Source organism: Protopterus annectens, chromosome 15.part0, assembly GCF_019279795.1.
Source record: "Protopterus annectens isolate FY-2018-M chromosome 15.part0, PAN1.0, whole genome shotgun sequence".
Lineage (NCBI taxonomy): Eukaryota > Metazoa > Chordata > Ceratodontiformes > Protopteridae > Protopterus > Protopterus annectens.
In genome coordinates, this window is record NC_056749.1 from 398,801,274 (window position 1) to 398,826,411 (window position 25,138).

Here is a 25,138-nt window from a genome sequence, read left to right on the forward strand (position 1 = left end):
TATATTGACAATTTAGTGTATCCAGTCTTAGTGTGACTTTGAAAGGTGGAAGGAAACTGAAATATCTAGCAAAGAACCACACTGACATAATGTGCACATACAGTCTATATAAAGAAAGGAAAGCAAAGTTAGGATTGAAACACAGATCCTGGAGATACGAGTCAGAATCTTAGAGCTAAGCTATCATAGTGCCTTTGCATATTTTAAGATTACGTTTCTACTTAAATTATTTGCTGTATGAAAGCATCCCAACATCTCCTTTATTTTCACAACAACTTTCTCAATATGGTCTAAAGGTTCATTTGTGCATTGATAAGAGCTCCCACATCCTTTTGCTGCACTGTATGCCACATCTTCAGTTTATCTTCAGTTCTAGGACTACTGGTCCTTTGGTTAAGACAATGTATCTTGCAGCATTGATAATTGGTTGGTACTTCTCAGCTTATTCACCTACTGGTGTCACATGGAGAAAAAGCTCCAGAAACAAATAGTAACAATCAGTAAACAGTATAGAGTGGAAAAAATGTACATACAAAATATACAGTATATAGATGAACACACACACACACGCAAACATAGATATAAATAAATATATAGAATAAATAGAACATTATGTAATGTTTGTTCTTAAGGTAAGGCACATAATGGAATAGAGTATTAAGTGATATTATAATAGGAATTATAGGAAACATTAGTCAGTATGTAACATGATAAAATAGCAGCATAGCATTTCACATCTGGAAGCATTCAGTCATTCAGAAGAATATATCACATTGCAGTAGAGCATCACAGATTGACTTGGGGGTGAATAGCATTCAGTTAGTTTTTTTTTTTTTTTTGGTATAGTACAATGCTTGAATTGTTTTTGCTAAACTTCAGTAAAAGAGAAATAGAGTTCAGTGAACTTCTGAAACTCAGGGATTGCTTTGGCGGTGCAGGAAGTGGTTAAATTATCAGTACACTTGGTAAGCCTGTAGGAGACAGGATAAAGGGATCATGGGATCATAGGAAGTTACTAGGCTATTGGCCCTGAGGCCCTTATAAGCCTAGCCAAGAATTTAGCCCATGTTTGGACAGGTCAGCACCTGATGCCGCTGTCCAGCAGAAACACAGGTAGAATCCCAGGGGTGTATTTTCTGTTCCCCATCCAGTTATTCAGGTTGGGCTTAAAAAGGGTTAATGAGGCACTCTGCTTGACTTGGAGACAGAGTCTATTCTACAGAAGGGGGAGTCTCTGGGACACAAATCTGTCCCGCCAACAAGTCTTATTGATATCACAGATCAGGTTGAGGTCACGGATGTTTGATTACTCTAGTGGAGCTTTACTTGCGGATATGCAGCAGTACCATCAAGGTGGGGTCTGAAATTTCTTTGTATGGCAGACAGAGGTCACCTGAGGAGTCTGTATGAGACTGAGTAGAGGGACAGGGCATTTAGTGTATCTGTGTGGGGTAGATGCTTGAAGCCCTGGATTCTCCTAGTGAGGAACCTCTGTGATCTCTCCAGCTGCTGCATGTGCTTTGTGAGGTACTTGCCAAAAGGGGCATTGTACTCAATAATGGTTCTTATAAGGGAAGAATGCAGGGATGTTATGACCTCCTTGTCCCTGGATGAGATACCCTTAATAATGAGGTGTCCCATGTAGAAAGCTTTCCATACAATGGAGGCAATATGGTGGTCAAAAGTCAGGTTGCTGTCAACACGGGTGCCCAAGTCCCTCACCATTGATTGTGTGCTTAGGACCTTGTTATTAATGTGATAATTTGTGGGGATGTCACTATCCCCAAGGAGAGGATGATGCATTTTTTGGCATTCAGTTTGAGGCAATGTTTCTGGCACCAGTCATTTGTTTTGGTGAGACCCTTTTGGAGGATGTCCACATCACTAGGGGAATTGATGACAGCACCCAGCTTGCAGTCATCTGCAAACTTGGTCAGCCATAGCCCACTGCTTTGGCCTGCACCTCAGAAAAGTATATCCTAAACAACAGAGGCCCCAAAACTGATCCCAGGGGAACACTGCTCGTTACGGGTCTACTGCTTGAGGTGGCTTCCCCTATTTTGACTAGGTGAGTTCAATAAGTGAGCCAGCTTGCTACATATCTGATAACATACAAATTGATGCTTAGTTGAGAGAGTTTATCTATTATACCTGAGTGGGGAATTGTATTGAAGGCTTTGGCCAGGTCAGGGTAGGCAGTGTATGCATTGTCTTCCTCATGTCCATGGCTTTGGTGACTGTCTCAAAGAAGTCGATCAAATTTAACAGGCATGACCTCCCTTTGACGAAAACAAACTGTGTGGGATCAAGTGTTTGGAGGTTGCCAATGTCATTGTTAATGAAGTCCATGATAATCCGCTCCATGGCCTTGCAGATCATGCTAGTTAGGCTGATGGACCTATAATTTCCTGGATTGGTGGACGCTCCATCATTGTGGAAAGGGATGACAGTGGCTGTCCTCCACTCAGCTGGAATGAAGCCAGTACTCGGGATTTGGTTGAATAGGGTGCCTAATGGTACTGCAGCGACCTGCCTGAGTTCATGTAGGTTGCAGCCTGGGATGTTATCGGGTTTCATGGAGGCTGTATTTTTTTGCCTTTGAGAGGGTACTGATTACTTGCTCTCTAGAGATAAGGGGAGGGGTCAGGTGCTGGGGATGTCCTGATTTATTGATGAGGGGGCAGAGGGGTGAAGTTTTCTTTAAACTTGTCTGCCAGCAGGTTGGCTCTGTCTATGATGTTTGTGTATGTGGTGTCCTTGACCACCAGTTCTGAGTAGGTCTGAGAACTTCCTTTGAGACTGTAGACATATGTGAAGAAGGCCTTATGATAGTTTTTAGTAGATGTGGCCAGTTTGGACTTGAAGTTTGCTTTGGAGGGTTTCACTAGTGCTCTTATTTGCTTATTCAGGCTAAGGAGAGATTGCTTCCAATTAGGCACCTGCTCCTTCTTGGTCCTGGACAGCAATTCTTTCCTTTTATTATAGAATTTATTTATTATAGATATTCACCAGGCAGATTTACTTTTACTTGAGGAGGATGATTTTGAGCTGTCTGGTATTCCTGATTCCATGCAGCTATATAAATGTGTGTATAGTACTTTGGTGTAGGTTTGGACATATGTGCCAGTTCCTATGGAGGGGAAGGGGGCAAGAGGGCTGTGAAGCAGTTTATACCTTCCCTCAGGAAGTTGTAATCAGCTTTGTAGAAAATTTTTTGTTTGACCCTAGCTAGGGGGTCGGGGGAGATGTTGACTTTGAAAGTGACTGCTTTGTGGTCGGATCTTACTAGGGAGGATGACACTGTAGGGATGCTGTAGTGGTTACTCATGTTGGTTAATACCAAGTCCAAGATATTTTCACCTCTTGTGGGGGTGTCAGTCAGCTGGTCCAAGGCATTTGCATTGAAGAAATCAAGGAATCTCTGGGCATTTTTGTTTTGGCATGAGTAGTTCTTCCAGTCTATGGTTGGATAGTTAAAGTTGCCCAGGATTAGAGTAAAGGGTTGAATCTTGACAGATTCGAAGAGGTCCAGATAGGTGGAGTGGGCATCTTGAGTCAAAGTTGGTGGCTTATAGCTAGCTGTGATTTGAATAGGGCTTGTCAATGGTTAACTGCACCTGGAGTGTCTCCTGTGTGTCATACTGTTTGACCAGCCTGGAGGTGTGTATGTCTTATATATACTGTAACTCCACCTCCTTTAGCTTTGCTGCCCATGGCTTGAGGTCTGACTGTATGATAGGATGTAACCTGGCATGGCTGGGGTGCTCCCCACAGCTTTGAACCAGGTTTCTGTGACTGCACAAATGCCAGCATCTTCCAGGCTTAAGAATGCTTGCAATGAGTGCAGTTCCATGTTTAGACTCCCAGCATTTAGCAGCACAACCTTTAATTTACATTTTATGAAATTTTCATGTTGGTAATTTTGACCTCATGGCATTGCCTAAAAAGGCACTATGGGGGAGGCAAGAGCCTTTGCCTGAAGCCTAAAGCCAAAGGGAGACAGATGCAGGCCATCTCTGGTAAAGCATCGTGATTTGTCAATTATGTCTTCCCAGGCTATCAGGTACTGGATCCCCTTGGCATGACACCAGAAACTAAGCCAATTGTTAAAGACAATCATTTCCTGTTTGTACTGAGGCATCATTCTGGGTGATGGTAGAATGCTGCTTAAGGCTAGGAACATATCTGCCCAGGTCACATATTCAGTGTCCTTGATCATGTCTCACTTCAAATAGTCCAGCTATAATTTTACTTATATAGCCCAGGGATAATTTTACTTATGACATGTATTCTTTTAGTGAGAACCATCTGTGGACATGCCAATTGTTGGATATGCCTCGTTAGGTACATAACAAAGATTCACTGTACTCAATGACAGGAATGATGAATATAGTGAAGCAAAGTCCTTTTGGATCTAGATGCCATACCTTTGTTTATAAGCTGCACAGCATTGAATGATTTCCTCACTGCTGTAACCATCAAATGATCAAAGGCTAGATTATTGTCTATGTGTGCCCCCCCCATCCCTGATTATTGGATTGACTCTTAGGGGTGTATTGTCAATATGGGAGTTACCAGGGGTCGTTGACTTCCTGAAGGATACTGTTATGTATTTCTTGGCATTTAGTTTTAGACACAAGTTATTTGTCTGTGTCAGAACATTTGTGTCAATGGGAGATTCTATGATTGCTCCTAATTTGCAATCATCTGCAAATGTGGTCGGTCAGAGGCCTTTGACATTGTCCTTGACTTCAGAGAAGTAAATGCCAAAAAGAAGTGGCCATAGGACTGATCCCTGAGGGACTCCACTTGTGGTTTTCATTTTTGTAGAGGTAGACCCCTCAGTTCTAACTTCCTGGGTCCTGTCTGTGAGCCAGTTGGCTATCCACTGGGGGCATAAGAGTTTATACCTGACTTCTTGAGTATCAACAATGCTCAAATGGGGTATTGTGTCAAATGGCTTGGCCAGGTCAAGGTAGGCAGTGTGAACCATTTTACCCTCATCCATTGCTTTAGTGATCTTCTTAAAGTAGTCCATCAGGTTGAGTAGGCATTACCTACCCTTAACAAAATCAAACTTGGTTGAGTTCAGTGTCTGGAGGTTTCCTATATACATATTGATCATTTCCATAATCATTTTTTCCATGGCTTTGACTATGAGACTAGTGAGACATACAGGTCTCTACTTTCCAGGGTCTGTAGATAGCCCACCTCTCCATCTGTGTGGCACGATGCCTGTTTAGAGGCTATGGTTAAATAGCAATTCTAGAAGGCCTAATAGGTCATGTTTCATGATATTTAGAAAGCATACTGGGATATTGTAAATTAGCAAACTAGTCCCAAGAAGCAGTAAATTCCAATACAAATCCAACAAAAAACAAAACAATGGAACTTAAAATAAATAAGTAAAAACTGTGTCAAAAAATCTTTTATTTTATTTTCAAAGCTTTTGAGACAGCTCTTTATCAATGCTTATAACAACTACAATGAGTCCATTTGCTTGTTATACACCCCAGTAAAAATCACTTTTTAATTATAAGTTCCATTGTTTTCTTATACTGGGATATTGTCCGGACTCATTAATGCAGTGTGCTTGGCCATAGAGATAGAATTTGAGGACTTGTTCCCTAGTGAATGTAGAGTAGGGAGAGTCATATATGATGGTGTTTCTTGGGCGGGAGTTTGAGGGTGAGAGAGAGGAAAGCTAAAGATGAATTTGTCTGCTAGGAGGTTGGATATATCATCTGGCTTAGTATAGATTGCCCCACTAACAAAGAACTCTGCACACAATTGTGTAATGACGATGAGGTTGTGGATATGGCGAAAAAATACCTTGTGGTTTTCCTTGGTTCAGGAGGCCAAATTTACATCAAATGTTGCTTTGGTAGAGTTAATTTGTCAAACAGGATGATGCACTTGAGCTCATATACTCAGTATTTAAACTTCCAAATGAAAAAAGACAGATTCACGTGTGAATGCATAATCTGCTTGTTATTCGGTTTTAATATTACATTTGGCACTGAGGGACAGGGATAGTAGTGGTTTGTACTGAATGACTTCTCTCTTTTTTTTTTTCCTTTTAGGTAATCAGGTTTCTGTCAACCCAAGTTACAGCACACAGATCAGTGTAAAACGCAAATCATTTAAGTTTCCACTTGAACTGTGACACTGTTTGAAGCACTTTGGTTGTTCAGTAATTCTGTGGCTGAGTGTGAGCCTTCAATGTAAAATAAATTCTGCAGTTACTTCAGTAGCAATGTGATTACCATATCATCACAAAAAACTCTGGAGAGTAGTTCAAATCAGGATAATAATTTGGACTATAGGTAACAATCGACAAGAATTAGACTATCCAGCATCATAATAAGAAAACCTTTTGACGTTATTCTTGCAGAATGTTTAACTTCTTTCTGATTAAGCATACTTCAATATCTAACTTGATTGTTCCCATTAAGCTTCACAATCACACAGAGATCTCATTTAGTCTTTGTTTCATAGCACTCTTTCTATTTTTAAAATAATTTAACACCATTAGTAGATGCATAACAAGGATCCCCCAGAATACACTCCATCCAAGGAAACGATCATGTGTGGGCCCATGCTGCCTTTTAGCATTACCAAGACTGGATCCAGGGATCTGTAATGTAATAAATTGTCTTAGTTATCAAAGTTTGCCAGAAAAGATACAGACAAGAGTAATGATACACCTGTGATGTTTTGCATCGGGTACATCTAAATTCTATTCATCTGACTTCCTAATGCCACACTGACTTTCCATGAAAGTAACAAGAGCTGTTATCAAATACTCGGGTGTATACTCCATGAGACCCAAGTTAATTCCTTGGCCATGATCACCACTGTCACAGAAAACCACAGAGTGATGTGATAACCTTAAAATGCAAGACTTCCTCTTTGTCATGACATTTATTTCAACCATTCAGAATGTTTTAGCTACACATGAGGTACTAGAATTTCCTTTCAAGCCTGCACCTTTATTCATGTTTCTTTTAATAGCTGAATCAAACTTTCTGTCTCAGAAAACATAAAGTTCAGCTCTGAGGGTGTTTCCAGGCATACTCTATGTATACCACAGCTTTCAGTTTTTCAGAGAATAATTTATTTATTTTATGCACTGTAATATAATATAATATAAACTAAACTAAATAATGGAAAATGTATGTTGGTCTTGTTTTATTGAGTTATATATTTTATATATTTTTGCTTAAGCCTCACATTTTAGATTGTTTTATTTTTTGGATTTCAGGAAAAATACTATTCAAAATAATTCCTGTAGGACTGCACTTGGTTTATTCCAAAACATATACTGTCTGGGGTGGGGGTGGAGGACTGTAATTGGGGTAGGGGGGTGCTGCATTCCAAATGCTAGTGAGCAATTTAAAAAATCCTTGATGCACTCAAGCTCATGTCATCAGACTAGGGAAGCATCTGTAAGGTCAGTGACACTGTGAGCGTTTAACAAAGCATATCAGGTAATGAAGCCATCTTCTTGTTTTTGATGTAGTGAGCCAAAAAAATGAACAAATTAGTGGGACTTTTCTCATAATCTGAAATGTCTCTCTCTAAAAAAAAAAAAATCTTAAATAGGGAAGTTCTACTGGCCTCCAAAGACATGCACCTGAAGCAAAACCTTTGCCAACCCAGAATGTGAGGAGTAACTTTTAAAACTGTTTGCAGGTAATTTCCCATGAGACAACAAACATAAATAAATATGCTAATTCATAAACTCAGGGTGTCAAACATTTATGTAAATAACCAATTTATCTCACAAGCCGCATCCATAATGACCAGTCCAGAAGTATTGTAATGCAGTATTTTCTTGTATGATATGATTTTTAAATTGACAGTTCTGACAGTAGCTTTGTAGCAAACAAAGGCTTCATCTCCACAAAGAAATATTATGCATATCCATACAAGGAGTGTGAGACAGATGCTTTCATGTGACTGTCAGCGCTGAAGTGACAGTTTGTATGGACAATATCTCATCAAGCTCTTCTGGAAGAAAGGCAATATCACGCTCTCTTTAGACTCAGAGATCAGTAGAGAAAGCTCTCTCGTTCCTTAAAAGTCTGATTAGAGAACAGTCCCTTTGTTCTTTCTCCATATAAGTAATTCTTATGTTCACGTAGGCAGTTTAACACCCATTCAGTCTAATCATGTTATCCAGAGTATATTTAAGCCTTTCATGAATTTGCTAAGCAGATATATGTGTATATATTTGCTAAGCAGATATATGTGTGTAATATATATATATATATATATATATATACATATACATATATGTATGTGTGTGTATGTGTGTATCTATGTATTTATGTATGTGTGTGTGTCTAGATTTATATATATATATATATATATATATATATATATATATATATATATATATGTGGATCTGGAACATTTAGTCGAAAACACATTTCACTGAATTTCATTCCACCAAGACAAATCACCGAATTTCATTTCACAGAAAATAGTAGTGGCAGTATATATGCCCTTTTCCCCACTGTAGTGCGATCCTGGAGTTAGTGTATATAATTGGGGGTGTGTGTGTGGGGCACAGCCCCCCACATTGGGGGGTGGAGGGCATAGTTCCCCACCTAGCTTGATTCAGCGAAATGAGTTTTTGGCAATTTGTGCTTTCAGTGATTTGGTCTTGCTGACATAAGTTTCGGTGAAATGTGCTTTTGGCGAAATGAACCAGACCCATATATATATATATATATATATATATATATATATATATATATATATACACACACACACATACATACATATATGTCAAGCATAGTATACATGCATGCATGTAGACACACGGATAGATAGATAAGCTAGATTGATTATATTATTAAATGCTAGGAGGGATCTCATATGAAATTGTATAAAATATTGGGATTTAGATATTATTTCATAAAGGATCATTTTACTTCCTGATATTCTCCTTTTGCTTTCTGTTATTTACTGAAATAATTTCTTAAATAAAGTATCTTATTCAAAGTATGATGCTGCATCTATGAAAGTACTTATTCAAGGTATGGCAGTAATTATATTGCATTAACTTCATGGCAAAAGCAGAGGATAAACCATATCTATTTTTCCTTTAAGTGGATTCAGCAATCTAGTTCCTCTCCTTTCCTCTTCACCATCTATCCATGCCTTTTCAAATGTTTTTATGAGTCCCTTCTTCACAATCCATTCTAGTTGAACATTCAATGGGCCCACAACACTATCCATGAAAAAGTGCCTTTACAGAGCCATTCGGCTGTCAGGTGTTCATCCTTGTAAGGCTACCATTCCTGTTTAAGATAACTGGTTCATATCTTTCCAATATATTTTTGTATACTCATCTCATGTGATTATGTGTGCCAGTCTCTTCTGATCTTAAATTAGAAGGTCTCTAGCTTCTGTGTTCTCTGTCCATAGTCTGTTCTCTTTCCCTTGCACCTTTCTACTGTCTTTCCTTGGAACTGTTTTCACCAACCTAATATTCTTTACAACCACAATATTCAAAGTATGGCCTGACATGGTCTTTGCGTAACAAAAGTTTAACTTCTTTGCTTTTTGCAATCTGTCTGCCTAAGGATAATCCCACACATTATCTTGACTGCTGGAGGCTGCCTTCTCATTCTGCTCCTGGGAGTCCAATAACTCATAGACCCATGTCTTGCTGTATTGCTATCTGGTCCTATTACCCTCCTACTGATATTTCATACCATTGCTGCTGTGGCTCAGGTGTGGTATGTTGTATTTTTCTGTATTAAAGCTCAACTACCACCTTTTGTTCTACTTGTGCAGTCTTTTTGAATCCTCCTGCCACCCTTAATGGCTGCTCTTAATCAGCAAAGAGGCAATTCTGTTCTCTGTTTCCTCAAATAGGTCTACAATAAGTACATTGAGGATTACTTGACCCAAGACTGACCCCTTCAGAACTGCATTAGTTTTTTTTTATTATTCCTGATATTGATCTCTTCACCACTACCTTTTCTGTCCTATCATTTAATCTAGTAGAAATCCAACTCTTCCAACTTGCTCCAACCCATGAGTCCTCCATTGGTCCTAGCAGTGTCTTTTGCAGGATTAAGTCAAAACCCTACCGAAGTCCAGATTGACCACATCTGTTGTTTCTTTTTTGAGAAGTTATCCTGTAACCTAGTGAGAGATCTTTACCTGGCTTGTCTCATAGCTTCTTGTGGTGATAGACCGAGGTCAGCTGATATCCTGGCTGTTGTCATCCAGGAAAGAGACTCTCTTTTTCTAAAGATTCTTTCTATAACTTTCTCTGCAGAAAACACCTGTAGTTTTTTTTCTACTTCCCATCTTGTACAATGGCACAATAGTTTCTGTCTTTCAGTCTTTTGGTATACCTGTAGTGAATAGTGATTGCTGAAAACTTCCGTCAGGGGATCTGCTGGCAAAAGGGTTTCTGAGAACTCATGGAGGTAGCTCATTTTGGTTTATATGAATTATTATGCCTTGAAGAAGTCAGCTCCTTCTCAAGCCCATTTCTTGGAATCATGGTTAATGTCCACTGCTTTTTCCATGTACTCTACTTCTCTCCCAACAAGGCATCTAGACCTTGATTTGCAAAGACTGAAGGAAAGCATTCATTCTTCACCTTTGTCTTTTCACAGTTTTCCAAGTTCTCCTTTCCATATTGGCTCAGCCTAACCAAGTCTATCTCTTCCTTGCTTCTTTCTGTTATGACCCTGAAGAGGACTTGATTCCTCTTCAGACAAATCCTTTTCAGTTTGCACTTTTGCTGCCATCTTTTTTTCCTTTACTGTGTCTCTGGCACTCCGTACACCCCCATTTACATTATATATGCTCTTGTTTTTGCCCAAATACCTAGTTTCACTTTCCAGTGCAGCCTCACTTACTTTCTTCTGTTTTTGCATTTTCCTCACTCCTTGTCCACTACCTTGAGTACTGCAACATTGACTGATACCTATAACTATGTTAGTCCCTCAGATTTTCCTAATTCTGCTAACTTGCCCTTGATTTGGTACCCCAGTTCATCAGATGTTAAATTTTACTAGGGAAGTCTCGTGATAGGTATGGGCAGCCTATTCTAAAAACATGGTATATGTTGGGTTAGGTATATTTAATGTCATCTGATGTTGATATGGTAGGTGTCTAGAATCGTTTAGGCCTCTAGAATGGGTGTTTAATCTTTACCACTTGTTCTTATTCATCTCTAGTTAGGTGAAGGAGTTCAAAAAGTGCTGGGTCATTTATGACTTGGAAAGCTAAGCAGAGATCTCCCTTCCTCAGAAGTCTGTATGACACTGAGAAGTACAGAGTTTTTAGGGTACCAGAGTAGCTAAGGGTAATGAGATATGATATCTTTTTGGTGAGGAAATGTTAACAGATCTCAAATTGGTTTATGTGCTTGGGGAGGTACACACTAGAGGGTGCATTATAGTCAATGATCGGCCTAATAAGAGATGAATAAAGTGGGATTTTAGCTTCTTTGGACCCTGAGAAGATAGCATGATGTATAAGCTATACAAAGTAGAAGGATTTTTTAACTACCACAGATATGTGGTGGTCAAAGGAGAATCGGTTGTTAACATATATACCCACGTCCCCTATGCCTATGTCATATTTAAGTGGAATGTTATCTATATGGTAAGCATTAGTTATTTTAGATTTACCACTGGAAACTATGCTATATTTATTTTTGTAGCATCTTTATTAAATTATGACTTAAAACACAGGCAAACATACATTTATATTAAGGAAAACAAACCATGTTAACATGTTTACAGTTACAAGCATTATACATCACATGCTTTTATATGAATAACATCAAACAACATTACATAAATTGTTCAATTTCTGACTTCCCTTAAACCTCACATCTCCTGCAAAACATTATTCTGCTTGTATTGTTTCCATTTTTTTTCTATGTAGTTTGCTCCTACCTTTTTTTAGAAATCTTACTTCCAGTTCTTTTATCTCTGTTAGAATATTCACTACTTCAAGTACAGTCAATTTAGACTTTTTCTGTTGCCTAGTAATTACTTTTTGATAGCCAACAGAATTAAACTTATCAAGGCCTTACTTTGTCTAGGCAATTCAGATCCTATATCCAGGCTCAAAAGATCATTTTCTTAGTTACACCCATTTGCTCACCCAATATTTCAGACAGAGTATTCTCTAGGGAATTTTAAAAATCTGCCAAAGCATTACACTCTCAAAACATATGTCTCCAGTTACCTCTTTTTTCCCCATCATACCTCCAGCATTTGCCACCTACCTGAGGAAAAATTCTTTACAGTCTGCTTAGTGTATAATGATACCTATACAAACACATTAAATTTAAAATCTTATAGACTTTGTTGTATATTTGGGAGCAATACATATGCCCTCTTATTGTTTCCTTGTGAATTGCTTATCCAATCTCTCTTCCCATTTTCTTCTTACCTACTCTGATTGATTCCTATAGTTATTGTGCAATATGTTATATGCTTTTCTAATAACACTTATTTTAATAGCAGCTTCTGTTCTAGATTCAACTAAAAACTCTACAAGATTAGGTATTTCTCTTAGGATTCCCCATCTCTTTCTCTTTGCCTATACTCTGATATTAATTCATGATAGGGAAGGCAGTCTCTAGCCTGCAGACCAAATGCCTTCTTTGTCTCTTCCCATTCTACTACCTTTACCTGTCTAGTTATTTGCTCTCAATATCTTGGTTACTTTGCCAGTTTTCTGCAGTAAATTTCAGTCCCCTATTTCCTGTACCCTTAATTAAAGTCATCCCTATCAACAGAATTTCTTTTCCCCATACTCATGCTGGCTTATTTCTTAGAATACTTTCAGCTACTTTATGAATTCAATATTCTGTGTGGCTGTTGTGGTTCTCCTCAAGGATCAGTATCCAAAATTGCATTCTTTCCTTTTTCTTCTTGAACTTTCCCCCTGCTTCATCATCATCTGTTTCTGGTTTGAATTATAGCTTTCTATTCGTTTTATGTATATGAGCCTTAATTGTATAGCTCTAAAATATTCCTTCAAATCAGATAATCCTAAACCTCTTTATCTCCTTTGAAGGATCAACTTATCCCTCTTCTTGCTCTCTTCCCCTCTCAGATAAAACGCTTCAACTCTTTATTAATTACTGTCCACAACTTCCCATCTGGTTGATAAAATACACCTGACCTATATATAAAACTAAAGGGACTTAAAACATTTTCACTGCTTGTGTCTTGCTACACATATCCATAAACAAGACTTCTAGTTTCTCACTTTATGTATTATCCTTTGTTTAGTCTCTTCCCACATATCCTTAGCTGCCATAGAAGAGTTATTTTTAACCCATACTACTAAATACTTAATTTTATCTTGTCACCATAAACATTGATCTTGCTGAACCAATTCATATGTGGGTACATAATTTACAGAGTTTACTATCAAATTGTCGAAATACACAACAAAATCCGTCCACATCTTTGAATCAGTTGTGCGAAGTTCAGCATATCAATTAGACAGAATGTTGAAGTGTACGTACCAACAAAGTCAAATTCGCACTGTTGACATTCTGTTAAGCAAGTCACAACATAATACCATCTGTTTACAGGGGGGCTATGCCCCCCACACCCCCTGCAAATAATACATTCCAACTCTGAGATCGCACTACAGTGGAGAAAAGGGTAATTCCCCCCCCAATGTACCACGATCTGTATTCAGAATGCCGAAGACAGGTGGGTGAATGCACTGCGACATTTGTGAATCTGAACACTTGCACTTATACAGGTTAGACAAAATAGGAATCATTCAACTGTTGTTCAGCGTTCCCATTTTTGTCTAACTTGTACTCATCATTATGATAGTAAACCAATTTACAGCTATACCCTTTGTTTTGTCTACATTCATTTTATAACAAAAAGGAAAACAAAAACAAAAAACTTGAAACTGTCTCAGGGTGTTCCAGAATACCGAAACATCCTCTTCTGGTTTTATCAGGTCCAAAATAATATTGTCTGCAAATAAAGCCAAATTTTCTTGTTTCTCATACCAATTATATGGCTTGCTATTGAAATGTCGGCACTCGAAATGTTGAGTGCCGAATAGCCAAAAAAAAAAAAAAGATCTGAAAAGACAGGTGAAGAGCAAATTTCAGAAATCACTCGTCTCCTTAAAACTTCATTTTCTAGGGGGGGTTAAGCCCTCCTGAACCCATATATGTGGAGGGGGAAGCCCCCTAACCACCCATACTTAAATATAACAACTCCAAGATCATAATATCTCGGAGAAAAGGGAATATTCTGAGAAATGGCATCTTAGGTTTAATGTATGTAAGTCTGTTCTTTTGGCAGCTCAGCCTCAGCATTTTGGGATTGTCTCAAGCAGGTCATAACATTTCAAATGGCTACTTAATTATAGCCTTGAATTTCTGAGTCCCTTAGTTTCTTTGCCAATGGCTCTAAATGTAATGCAAATAAAGGGGAAAGAGGATAACCATGCCTGGTTCCTCTGTTCAGACACAACTTATCAGAGAAGCACCCTCCCACTTTAATTTTGCCTCAGATTCCTTTAACTTTATTATTGTATCAGGGAAAGCAAATGCTTCAATTACCCTATTCATAAAATCCCAGCTTACTCTGTTGAATGTTTTCTCTGCATCAAGACCCATCAGCAACAGTGGTATTTTCTTACATTCTGCTTTACTCTGGATCATCATTGTTCTAATAATATTGTCAAATATTTGCCTCTCCTCCACAAAACCACATTGATCTTCTTCTTCTTCTTCTTCTTTCAGCTTTTCCCGGTTAGGGGTTGCAACAGTGGATCATCTGTCCACTCAAGATTGGCAGTGGAGTTTTACGGTGTCAAGTTGCCAACCCGGCACCCAACCTTCCACAGAAGGCACACACACACACTCACAACTAGGGCCAATTTAGTGTGTCCAGTCCACCTATTGCATGTCTTTGGGATGTGGGAGGAAACCAGAGCACCTGGAGGAAACCCACACAATCACAGGGAGGACATGCAGACACAGAAGGCACCCCAGCCGAGAATCGAACCGGAGAACATCTTGCTGTGAGGTGGCAATGCTAACCACTGCACCGCTGTGGCCACACATAAAACCACATTGATCTATACCTGTCAATTTTGGCTACACCTTTGCTATTTGTTTAGCTATTATAGACATAAACACTTTGTAATCATTGTTTAAAATTGAAATAGGCCTTTAAGAAGTTGGGTGTGATTTTCCGTCTTTAACGTCTTTAGGTATTACAGCCACCACAACTTTCTTTCAGAATGTTGGTGCTCCCCTCCCTTTAAAAATACTGTTAAACAAGACCTTCCAGACCAGATGATATAAGGATTGAAGTCAATAAATAATGATATGCATTCGAGTTTTAGACTTCAAACCCTTCAGAAAATGTATGTTTAAACAAACCCCGTAATTCTAGCAACTTTCTAAGTTTCTAAGAGTAATATTTAAAATATGTCCCAATTTCTGGGCCTCTGTCCCCCCCCCCCCCATTTTATCAGGCTTTGTCCAGATTTCTTACACTAAGAGGTTGAGAGGTATGTCCTGGAGGGAATTGTTTTGGCTAGGCTTGTATAGGCCCTAGGGCCGATAGCCTAGTACCAACCTATAAACCTTCCTGCAGATTGATTAAATCTCATTGTTTTTATCTCATCTCCTCCTATCTTAACTGTTAATTGCTGAGTCTAATCTACCTCTAGCCTTTGCATACTTAAATATTCCATAAATGTTTCCATTTCTACTTTTTTCTTGATTTTCACATTCCACTGTTTTAATGAAAACCCTCAAACACACACACACACACACACACACACACACACACACACACACACACACACACACACACACACACACACACACACACAAACATCCACAAAACCTATTAATTTAAAATAAATACAGAACTTTTTGCATCTGAAAATAATGAAGTTTAACCCTCCTGATAGGAACAAATGTCCCAAATCAATGCACACACAGGCATGACTTAACCTAACATTAAGGTTATCCATGCTAAGGTACATGTTACAGCTTGTGCTCCTTATTAACAGTAACTCATGTTTGTTCTTGTCTTATCTTCATTCCCCTCCCAGATGTGAAAATCAGCTTACATGCTTTCAGAAAACATTACCTTTTAAACTTAAAAAGGTTTTGTGGCTTTTATTGCTTTACCCTATAATCAGCTTGCCTCCATGGAAACAAAAATACCAAATGTACAGCTCTGCAAACCTCTCACCTTACTCTGAACACATATTCCTCTTATTTACTTGCTTACACACAAAAAAAAAATATTAGATTAAGCCAAAGGCCTTAATTCAGATATTCACCTATAAAAGGTAAGACAGAATGTATCAACTCTTCATATATTACAATCTCTGCACTTTTATACCCCAGTCTCCACCTGAGCAGCTCAGAATTACAGCATATTAACTTAAATGTGCTTTTGTGCAGTCTTTTTGTGCTGAAATGCCTACATTTCTTAAAACTAGAAAAGAAGAGAAAAAGGCAGTTATTTTCTTTGGTATCTTTATCACATAACCAGTAACTGAAATGCTTTACTATATAACATACTATTTATATCATGAAATACCCCATGCAAATACTCTTAAGAACAAATATTGTTTTACTTACAGTTACTTTTCTTTTCTTATTTCCTCCTTCCCTTCAGTGTCCTTCCAAATATTTATGACATGAAGTGGGGCATGCATGTTTAAGTTTCTCACAAGTTTAAAAAGTCAACAAAAGAACAGTCTTTCCACTTTTTCAAAGTCATATTTCACAAATGTGATTGATGCTTTTTAGTCTTACATTTATTCACGAATTTCAGTATTGCTAGTCTTCTTCATTTTCGTCTCCATCTTACAATCATAAACTCCAGTTCAAGCCCAAGGTACTCCCAATTCTGGATACCTTTTGAAATGTCAGGACCCACTAGAGTGAGTCTCAAAACTTGTGGGAAGAATGGACTTACATATATTAAGTCTGAGATGCCATTTCTCAGAATATTTCCTTTTCGCTGCACTATGACAAATTTGGAGTTGGTGTATATAAGTATGAGGGAGTGAGAGGCTTGAAGAGCTCATGGGGGTGTGCGGGGGGGGGGGGGGCTTGCCACACCAGTAAAAAAAAGTTTAAAGGAGAAGAGTGATTTTTGAGATTCACTTTTCTCCTTTGTTTTCAGACTTTTTTTCAGCATGTCGGCACTCTGCATTTTGAGTGCTGACATTTCAGTAAGGAGCTCCCTATTTTTCTAGTCAGCTCCTGTGCTTTTTCTGTCCATCAATCAGTTTCCTTTGGAACTTTGGAAAAGGCTTCATCTGCAAAGTCTCTCTATAGGCTTTATCATCAGAAGAATGAGAAGCAAAGTCCCCTTCTATTTGATGGCTCGCTGTTTGTTGGACAAGCTTTTATATTTCCTCCTTAGCTTGTTCTACATTAAAAATTGACTTTGATCCTGCATTAAGAAATGGTCTGAAGACAGCTGGGTACAGCAGCTGGAATCACACCTATCTCTTGACATTCCCTGCTTGCTGGGATAAATTTCCTTCTCTTGTGTACAGTGAAAAAACATATTCCACAGTCAACTGACTCCAATTTCTAATACTTTGCCCTTTTGCCTCAGTTTTATCGGGATGAATTCTTTCTGTTGATATGATTGCATCTTTACTAATACAGGTCTTGGCTGCTTTCTTATGGCCAAGTTTGTACCATATACATGATGTGCCCTTTTAATTAAAAAATCCTGGTGTGGAATATCAGTCCAGTTGCTTATTTGTGCTTTATGGTACAGGAAGAAAATCACAGTTTTATCCTGCATGCACTGTCTTCTAACGCTACTCTTTTTTTTGAAACAGCTCTTTTTGAGCAGTCTTATACTCAGCCAGCCTTTCTTCATTTCATCCTCTGATTTTCAGTTTTATCAATTCATCTGAATAGCTGTTTAAATCTTCTCCCATTTTTCCCAGTCTTTTAATATTTGGGTTGATATACTCCTTCAGTGTTGCATTTATTTTAATCAGCTCTGAGTACATTTGCTTTATTGTTTCCTCTGGAATACTGCAAGCTATGTCTTGTACCAAAGCCAGCACTTAAACTGTGTTTTCTTGAACAGCTGCAGTATTGTTCCCAGACAGCATTTTCTCTTCACCTTTTCTCGTTGATTTTATTTCAAGATCTCGAGGATTCTTCTTTGTTGGCATCCAGGCAGTGTGATTATTAGTCGGTAACTGAGGTTACTAAAACTTGCAGAGTTTCTGGCCCTTACATCCCATTTTCTTTTCTCACACTGGGAATGCTGAAATCAAGCTGTGGATCAGTGTGTAGCCATCTTGGAAGTTCCCACTATGCTGCATTTCTTTGTGGTGAGGGTAAGCCCATGATTAATATATGAAACATTTTCTTGGTCCAGCCCTTGTCTGAGAATATGAAAAGCATAATGGGATTTGAGAATCACTGTCAGTTTGTATTCATGAGGGAACTTGATAAGATATAGCCTCTTGACATTAGCTTTTGTACCACAGAAATATATACTAAAGAGGAGGGAAAGCACTGTGTGGCACCAGTGGTGACATTTTTCTGTCTAGAGCAAATACCCCTAGTCTTAACAGAATAAGTTATGTCAAACAGACAGTTACTAACCCAATGAAATGTGTATGGGTTAATAAAAGTTTGTCAATAATTCCAGGATGGGAGATAGTGTCAAAGGCCTTGGCAAGGTCAGTGTAAGTAGTGTGGACTGCATGACCCCTCTCCATGGCCTTAGTAACCCTTTCAAAGATTTCATTAAGTTTTAGCTGGCATGATATGCCTTTTGCAAAAAACAAAATGCTGTGGATCCAGTGATATAAGGTCATTACAAATTCTACTATTGAGACTAATAGGACTGTAATTCCTTGAGTCAGTAGAAGGACAACCCTTTTGCAGGGGCACTGCTACTCTCATTCTGTACTCCTTAGGAACATAACCAGTGGAGAGACTGAGGCTAAAGAACTGATGGGGGAGTTTTGCTATGTGGGACTTTATACTTCTCACCAGGCATACAGGGATACTGTTAGGACACATGTGTGTAGTGTTTTTCATTTTGGAAACTGCTAAAAGTGCTGAGTCTAAATTCATCTTAGTATGGAGAGTGTGAGGGGAAATGGATGGGAGAGAGGGGAGGTGGGTGGCAAATTAAAAAAAATATATATATATATTTTTTAGTACTGTACTTTACTGAAGTCAGCTTGAGTGCAGTTACTAATAAAACAACTTTTCTATATAACAGACAACACATACTACATGTTACAGCTTTTATTGTACAAGGTTTGCTTTTCGATACAGATACAGATGATAATTCTCCATTTACCTCGGAACTATGTTACTACAAAATACCAGATCGAACAGCATTTAGTTCTACAGTCCTTTTATAATACCTTTTGTACCATTTGGATCCTGTCTATGAAAGCAATCTTTTGAAGTCTTTGCTTGATGTCATGCTATCTGCTGATAAGCTGATTTTTGTTCTGTTTCACGGTGAATTATTGACAACCTTTAAGACTTAGGGAGCCGCCCTTGTCTACAATTGTTCTTGCAGCTGTACTAGTTAGGAATTAGGGAGTCGTCCTTGTGTACGATTGTTCTTGCAGCTGTACTAGTCAGGAATTAGGGAGTCATCCTTATCTGCATTTCTCCTTGGAGCTGTACTAGTCACGGAACAATTAGCACACAGTATGGATGCCAAACATATACAGTAATTATCTCTCTATTTTTTCCTACTTTCCTACTTATTTTCAGCTAAGAAAGTTTTAAATCTTTAATATATTCTAACAGTTTCCCCTTTTATTTTAAAAACACAAAACAGTTTTCATTGATATGTATTATTTGGTTAGGTCATAATTTTCATCGTGATTTACAGAAAACACATTAAGAAACAAAACCTTTAGCTATGTTTTGAATATTTATGAGGTCTTCCTTAACTGACTGTTTGTCTAGCTCTATTATGGCACTGAAATCCACATCAGTATATGCATATCTTGGAAGCTCTGTTCCTTTTTGTGCTGCTTGTTTTGCTAACATATCAGCTAATGCATTTAACTTAAAAGTCTTACTTGTTGGCTTTTGATGAGCTGAGCAATATCCTTTTGGTCAGAGAAGAAGATTCAATTGAAGATAAGTTTGGTACTAAATTATAGGTAAACGTCCTAATATAGTTGAAGAAGGCATTATAGTTGTGTTTAAATTAGTTGCAATCCTAAGTTCATAGCTGGCCTTATATTTCCTAATGGCAAGATTTAAACACTTACTTACCAGTTTTAAATACACGTTACCATTGTTGATGCATTTTTTTTCCATACCAGGAAAATTGCTATTTTTACTAGAATATTAGATTTTATTTCTTATTTTTTATTTGTTTGTACTTGTATTATTGGATTTGGACCATGTCTTGGAGCTTATCTCCCCGGGCCTCTACTGAAAATGGACATATATCCAGTCAGACTAGCCCGGTCAACAAATGTAAAATAAAATAAAATAAATGATAAATAATTAAATCTGTTTTATAATAATGAAGTGGACATCTTTTATTGACGACCTGGTGCATTTTCTTTTTATTATAGAGTTTATTGATATGGTACTTCCACCATATGGTTGAGTTCTAAACTTGTCATTATGCTTACTCTGGATTGATATGGATGCCTCAATCCATCTATCTAAGAGGGCAAGTAAAATTCAGAGCAGTTAGTTCCTTAATATACTTGTAGAACATAGATATTTGTTCATAAAAAATGACCCTAAACATTGAAGGCAAACCTATTTTTTGTCTAAAATAATTATTAATAATACTATATATTTAAGATTAAAACTACTTAGTTTTCCCATTGTTTTAAAGCAAGTAACATTTTAACTATTCATGTGCAGAGGGCTGGATTCAGGAAAAAATACGTAACTGCACAAAGGCAAGCTAATGTAGTCAAAGTAATGAAATGAGGTCCAGAACTGATTAACAGTGTAGTAGGAGTGATGTTTCAGGACACGCTAATTGGGAAATGTGCTAGCAAAAGTCCTACAGGTCACATGATGGTCAGCAGTGGGTGTTAACGATTACGTGGCCTTTGATCCTAGTATCATGCATGTAGAACACACCTGTCGATGTGCATTATCACATACATTGATAAAGTACAACAAGCACAGCTGTTTCCCCCTGATAAGGGCTACATTGCAAAGTTCCTACTATTTTTTTTACTATAATGTGAAGGAAATGGGTCAATAGGATAATCAGAAAGATGAAAGAGCAAACAGAGGCACACTCAGAAGTGGGAAATAAGAGTGGGATGGGATGGGGAAGCAAGGGGGGGGTAGATGTCTATTTTTCATTCTTTCAAAATGGGTAGAGTGTGAAGGTAGCATTGGGAAGGTGTGAGCAGGAAAAAGGTTATAGGGACAGCAGCAGAGGGCAGAAAAACAGAAAAAAACAAGCAAGGAAGGTACTGACATAAATGGGAAAAGAGAGACACAGACAGACATAGGGAAGACAATACTAATGGTGATGACTGGAATAAATACTGGGCAAGAAGAAAGGGCGCATCATGAAAGAGAGCTAGGGTAGGGTGACACCTGAATGCCACATTGCCCAGTGCTACTCCCAGCTAGAGGCTAGTCACCTCTTTGACCACACTTCTAGCTGAGTCCAGACACTGATGACCTGCTGGTCAGGGTCAGGCAGCTGTACAGCTGTTCCAGTTGCATAAGTATTCCCATCAGGCTGCTAATGGGGGTGTCCAGCCACTGATCCACCAAGGTCATCACCAGGCTGTCTACCTCCTATTAGGTGATATATTATAACCCACCAGTGGCACTTCTAATGGGGATTATGAAACCAGGATAATCCCAGGTTAAACAAAAAGCAATTGTGATGCCAGGGGTAATGCCAGGCTAAATAAAATGACTAAAAATGCAATATATTCATTTTACTTCTTCTTCTTCTTCTCTATTATTCTTCTCATTGCTAGATGGATGTGTGTGACTGTATATAACTATGTATGCAAGATGATGCTTGATATAAGCCTTATCTGCTCAAGGTTTTTTGTATGATGAAAACGCTGCGATAACGTTAAGCGTTCTCATTTTTTATCTAATAAATTGTGTTTGGACTCTAGTGATTGTTCCTCCAAGTGTGCTTACTTCATGGTTTAATAGCTGCTGTCTTGGCTTGACTCTGTAATTGTCCATCTGGAAAGTATTTTATTTATTAATTTATCTGGGCTCATTATTTATGTAGAAAGCTATTTAGGGAATGTAGATATCTGGATCTTAGGTTTTCTGAATGTATCCTGTTTATCTTTAATGCCTTTTATTTGAGTTTCCTGCATGTCTTTCTTACTGAAGCAAAGTTTGTTTGTTTGTTTGTTTTTTTACCTTTAAGCTACCATGGCTAGCATATTTTTGTATTTATTGTAAGTATATTTATATACTGTTTCTTGTCTGAGAAGAGAGAAACCACTATTAATATTGTTGGTTAGTGAGCTGTATTGTATGTGTCTTCCATTAGACTGCTTAAGTCCTATTACCTGTGAAAATATTTCATATTTGGTTGAACTTAGAGCAACCGGTAATCTGGGGTCTCTGGCCTAAAACCCCAAGTGGTGGAGGTACTATCATGCCAGGAATAAAGTTGTGGGGAATTGGAGAATTCTGATATCCTTCCTTATGAAGTATATGTGTGCACTTTGTGTGAAAGGCATAGGTTTAGGTTTATAGGTTTATAGATGGATCATGGATAAAGGGGCATGGGAAGACACTGGTTCACTGAAGGAGACAGCAGTGAGATATGGGACCTGGGAGGGTTTGTACAAAGACTCAGCTCTATAAGTGGCCTATGATTCAGTCCAGTGAGGATGTGCAGTTTAGAAGCCCATGCCCAGAACTGCAGTGCATATTTCCATTATGCTGTTGTAGCCAGGTTGTTCTTTGTAAAGTAGTTATTGAAACAGACGTGTGCATTTTCTTGCCATTACTTGTCCTTTTTGGCAGTGGTGGGATTCAAACAACATCTTTAAGTGTCACATTTATGGCAGTGGTCCATCTGTATTATCTGATTTAGGGGCAGTGGTTCTGGCCCACCTTCATATTTGGTGGCAATGGTGCCAATCCAGCTTCACAGGAAGCCTAAACAATCCATTGGAGAAAGGCCATAACAGGGCACCAGGAAACCCATCAGCTAACTCTGCTGGATAATCTGCATCACCCCACTGACATGCTGGTCTGGAAATAGATGAGGAGCCAACAGCTGACATCAAGGTAGATGGATTGTTTGGTGACATTATTGTACCACATCTGACACCATGGCAGACACTGCAGAAAATATGAACATAAATTGAAAGAAACAAAACAACAAACAACCAATGACATAAAAAATGACAGCAATAAAAAGAGGTAAACAGAAAAGCAATTACTACTAATTTCTATTACATTGTTTAGCAGAATAATCCTTGAAGGAGTAAAATGCTGTTAATTATGCACTGACAAATTAAATTCACCATTTGTCCCTGGGGGAATGCTACTGCAGTAGTAAGTGTGCCAAAAAGGCCAAGATTAAATGCGACCTAACTAGTCCTTCTGTATGTGTGACATCTGAACAGTGTATGCATTGCAAAGGCTGTCTATAGGTGCTATGAAAACTCTCCTGAACAACCTCAGAAGCTTGAGGTGTTCTACCTAAAGGGACTGCCATCTGGTGGCAGGCTCAACTTAGCAGGCAGTGGACTGAATTATGCCATTGTGTCCATATGGACACAGTGCCAGAAGCCAAAATGTCATAAATATGGCTCATAGACACCTTGAACGAGCAATGTACCATGAAACATGACAGCCTTCAGTGATCATCAACTAGCTGCCTGACCAGTGCATGCCCATAATGTGCCAGGTGAAAGTTGACAGTAGCAGAGGGATTTGATTGGACAGCAGAAAAATAACACTGGACAAGCAGAGTAGGGCATCCTGTATGAATTGCAGGGGTAAGGCAATGGACATGGCAACATAGACACTCGGGTCTGAAGTAGAGTATGATATCCAGGATGGAGGTGGAATATCCACTATCAGGTCAGTTATCATTGCAATGCATCTGGTGGTGCTCCAAGGAGGTAGGGCAGAAAACAAAACAAGGTGGCTTGTATTGATAAGGTACATGTTAAGTAGTCATAGAAAAGCTGTATGCCATGGTTTAACTAAGCAGACAAAGAAGCAAGAATGTAAAATGAACAATATGGCAGGAATTTAAAAAATATGCAGCTATAAGTTCAGTGGTACTTAGGTTCATAGGTTCGTACTAGGCTATCTGCCCTAGGGCATTTATAAGCCTAGCCAGAGTGTATGTGGCTTACACCACCCCTTAGGATGAGAATACTACGCCCTTTTAGGGTTTAGTTTACTATGCCTCTGTCTAGTAGTGACACAGAGATGACCCCCGGGGTAAACTTACGATCTCCCATCCACTCGTCGAGATTTCTCTTGAATAGAGTCAGTGAGGAGCTCTGCCTAACATGGACTGGGATTCTGTTCCAGAGTGTAGGGAGCCTCTGGGTTATGAATCTGTCCCTCCAGCACGTTCTATTTATTTCTGTGTTGAGGTTTAAGTCACTTGTTCTCGTGGCTCTGATGGATTTGGATTTTCTGAGGTGGAGCATGTCCATTAATTCAGGATTGGACATGGCCTTGTACGTCAGGCACAGATCACCTCTGAGTAGGCGGTATGCGACTGAATAGAGCTGGAGTTTTTCAGTCGGGCAGCATATGACATATGTTTAAGACCCTTTATCCTCTTGGTGAGGAACTTTTGGGGTCTTTCCAACTGCTGCAGGTGTCGGGTGAGATACATCCCAAATGGGGCATTGTACTCAATCATTGGCCTGATAAGAGAAGAGTACAGGGGCACAATGACCTCTCTTGATCTAGATGTGAAACCCTTCATGATAAGGTGGGCAATAAAGAAGGTCTTCCTAACCACTTTGGCAATGTGAGTGTCAAATGAGAGGTTACTATCAACCTGGGTCCCTAGGTCCCTGATTACCTCTTCCGTACTTAATGGATTACCGCCTACCGCCTATGTGGTAATTTGTCGGTACCTTGTTTTTCCCAAAGGGTATGACT